Consider the following 4,126-nt stretch of genomic DNA (forward strand, 5'->3'; position numbering starts at 1 on the left):
ATGGGATGTGTGACGTATCACGTCAAGGGTGCAGATCTGGTGAAATTTTCCAATGTATAAAAGAAACACGTGAGCATAATTACAAGGACTCTTGGCAAGCATAGAAGCAACGGAAAATCATAAAATTCTCTTTTAAGGTTCTTAATATTTCTTTTGAATTCTAACATGAGTGGCTAAAAACCCTTATTCGGGGCTTGAGGGAAAGAACATGATTACTCTTTTATATTCTTATTCATAATTTCTTTTTGGATTATCATCTGGGTTGTTCTTAATTTCTTGAGCTTACTATTTTGATGAGTGGCCACCATTAGAATAAATCTATATTTCTATGTGCATCCGGGAGTAGAATCGTAGGATAGAACAAAGAAATTAAGGAGCAAGGTTCTTATTCTTTTATAAAATAAGGGGTTTAAATTAGCATCTAGGATAGAGATATACCTAGAAGACTTGCTTGGTTCAATTGCAACAAGATAATTTTATGAATCTTAAAGAATTGTTGTATCTCTGCGGGAGTTATAGCTACAATATTCAATAGATAGAAGATTTGAGGTTGGGAGATCAAGATTCCGGCATAAACCTTTCGAATCAACAACCCAATAACCAATTAGACTATGATAAAAATAGAGAATTGTATAATTGTTCGAAATGTCCCAACCCTGGAATCATCATCATTATTAATTACAGCCGTTGCTTGCTTTTATCTAGTCACCAATTGTTATTTCTTGTTTAGTAATTTAAATTTTCATTCACTGATTTACAATCATCTTGATACTCTATAACACTTAATACCTAGTTGTCTAAAACTAAAAGTTGATTAAATTTCTAGTTTCTTAGTCCTTGTGGGAATGATATCTGACTGTCTAAGTATTTATACTACTTGTATGATCACGTGCACTTGCGTGTGCATTTGAGACACAACAAATTTTTAGTGCCATTGTCGGGGACTAGTGTAATTAGTAAATTGCTTAAATTTTGGTTTTTAATAATAAGTTTAAGTATTAAAAACTTGATCTTAGCAGCTGAATTTATGCAGGTTTAGTAGAATATAGGACTAGCTAGAGATAAAGAGTTGGTAGATTCTTTTGCAGAACCAGAATTGTTTTTTCATCAAAGGCTACGAGCTCACCATTCCATTCAACAGGATCAAATGGCTGAAATACAAGATCTGAATGTTTTTTATCCTAATGCTCTTGTTGATCCAAATGCCGGATATGTTCCATCTCTGGTTATTCCAGTTATTCCTATTCAACAGGCCGTAAGACCTATTCGTGAGGTGGCAATCCCACTTACGAACCATGTGACTAACAACATTTAGAAGCCTAAGCCAGGAGGTTGATTTGAACTAAAGCTATATATAGTGCAACTATTGAATTCAGCGGGGCAATACTATGGCCTTTCACATGAAGACCCATAGCAGCACATATAGACCTTCCTGAAAATAAGTGATACATACATTCCTAAAAGGGTGAATGCTGATTACGTTATATTAACACTCTTCCCTTTTTCTGTAATAAGAAAAGCAAAGAGGTGGCTACATGCTGAACCACCAAACTCTATCACTTTATTAGAAAATTACGCTCGGAAGTTCCTTATTCAATTCTTCTTATCACAAAAGACTTCATATTTGAGGAGTGAGGTCTTGAGTTTTAGAAAAAAAATAGAGAAAATCTCTACCAAGCTTGGGAGAGATTTAAAGTCATGCTAAAAAATTATCCTTATCACTATCAATTGAATGATGTCTTGGTTCACATATTTATAGAAGGCCTTGGGTCGAATACAAAGATTCTCTTAGATTCAACAGTAAAGGCCAAGCTTTGGAGAAAACTTATGAAGAATTGTATACACTGTTGAATCAAATTTCACAAGGGAATCCTGATTGATATGTAGACTCAAAGAGTGCTCCCAAGAAGGTTGCAGGGGTATTGGAGGTAGATCAGTTTACTGCATTATAGGCACAGATTTCAGCAATGCATAATCATATGACTAATTAGCTGAACAACTTAAAGTTAGGTGTTATACAACCAGTAACCAAGGCAAATATAGTTTAACAGGTAAATTCTTGGTGTGAAGTTTGCAAAAGTAGTGAGCACACAGCAGACACATATTATGTTAATCTAAATTTAGTCAACTATATAGGGAATGCAAATCATTAGGGTCAACAAAATTTTGGTAATATGTATAATCCCAATTGGAGGAACCACCCCAATTTCTCATGGGGTAAAAATCAGGCATAGAATGCAAATCAGTATAAGGGACTAGTAAAACCAAATCCACAACTAGCTTAGAATAATTAGGAGACCACACAGAATAGAAATATAGAGTAATTAATAAGCAATTTATGGATCAATAAGCACAGTTTACACTAGACATAAAGACTCAATAGGCATAATTTGCAGCTGAGTTGAAGAGTCAACAATTGCTTACAAGAAATTTAGAGTTCCTGTTAGGTCAAATTATAGTATCACATAATACAAGTCCACAAGAAGAATTACCTAGAGATACAGAGGCCAATCCAAAGCAGGTAAATGCGGTTACTACAAGGAGTGGGCTGCAAACTAAGGAGACGATTCAAGAGCAGGATAATCCAACAGTCATTGATGATAGTTCTAAAGATGATGCAGAGAAAGAAGTCACAAAAAAATCCATAAGTGAGGAAATTCATGTGGACAAAAAGATTGTCCTCTTTCCTTTTCCTTAAAGTAAAAGAATCATCAAGAGAAAGTAAGTTATAAGAAGTTCCTAGATCTTCTGAAACAGGTTCAAGTAAACCTTCCTCTTGTTGACATTCTATAGAGTGTGCTGAAAAATGTGAAATACTTGAAGGATATAGTTGCCTATAAAAGCTAGTTGACCGAGTATGCTAAAGTTGTACTTACTCAAAAGTGCACATCCAAAATTCAAAATAAACTGCCCATGAAGCTGAACGATCCAGGTAGGTTCACCTTGCAGATTACCTTTGAACAGACTATTTGTGCACGTGGATTGTGTGACTTGGGAGCTAGCATAAATCTCATGCCCACATCATAGTACCAAAAGATGGGTCTTGGGAGTCCCAAACCCACGACTATTATTTTGTAGTTGGCGGATAGGTCCCTTACTAGGCCAGATGGTATTATTGAAGATGTGTTGGTGCAAGTACGATCTTTAATCTTTTTGGTGGATTTTATAATTCTTGACTTTGAGGCTGATCCTGTTGTTCCATTTATTTTGGGATGACCTTTCTTAGAAATAAGATAGTCACTCATTGATGTAGTAGCTGGAAAAATAATGATGCAAGAATATGATAAGGTAGAAGTTTAATATGTGTACAAAGCGTTGAAACTACCAGCCATATATCAGGAGTTGTCTTCTATATCGACTATTGATCTTGCATCGAATTGGAATTTGTTGTTGTCTGATGATCCATCAGAGAGAGCTTTGATGGGTCATGAACTGTATGAAGATGTGGAAGCATTGGAATTGGTCCAGGTTATGAATTTGGCAGTGGTTTAGACAAAGAAAGTGCCATTCGAGCCTTTGAATAGGCCAATTAGTCCATCGACCAAGCCCTCAGTTGAAAAAGCTCCTAACTTGGAGTTTAAGGTTCTCCCTTCTTATTTACAATATGTTTTTCTTGGTGATCATGATAATTTGCCTATTATTTTATCTGCTGGATTATCAGATGTACAGGTAAAGGAAGCTATAGCAATTCTAAGGAGGAGAAGGAAGGCGATTGGATGACAGATGTTTGATATTATAGGAATTAATCCAGCATTTTGCATGCACAACATCTATATAGAAGAGGTTTACAGACCTAAAGTGTAGCAACAATAAAGATTGAATCCTGTGATGAAATGGTGGTAAAAAATAAAGTAATTAAGTTGTTAGATAGTGGTATTTTCTACCCAATTTTTAATAGCAAATGGGTAAGTCCGATACACTGTGTACCAAAAAAGGAAGGAGTGACTGTAGTGACCAATGTTGGTAATGAGTTGATTCCCACATGTACGGTGATCGGTTGGAGGATCTGTATTGATTATTGGATATTAAATAAAGCAACTTGTAAAGACCACTATCCAATTCCCTTCATTGACCAAATGCTGGATAGATTGGTAGGGACAGAGTATTATTATTTTCTTGGATGGGT

The 4,126-nt window shown here is 35.4% G+C and overlaps 1 non-coding gene across 1 annotated transcript; it reads right to left on the reverse strand.

Moving 5' to 3' along the window:
- Nucleotides 1-1,621: 1,621 nt before the first annotated feature.
- On the reverse strand, nt 1,622-1,727 carry LOC124889950. Its single transcript, XR_007048862.1, has one exon. It is a non-coding gene; the product is annotated as a small nucleolar RNA R71 (small nucleolar RNA).
- Nucleotides 1,728-4,126: the final 2,399 nt, after the last annotated feature.

Source organism: Capsicum annuum, chromosome 12 (assembly GCF_002878395.1).
Source record: "Capsicum annuum cultivar UCD-10X-F1 chromosome 12, UCD10Xv1.1, whole genome shotgun sequence".
Lineage (NCBI taxonomy): Eukaryota > Viridiplantae > Streptophyta > Magnoliopsida > Solanales > Solanaceae > Capsicum > Capsicum annuum.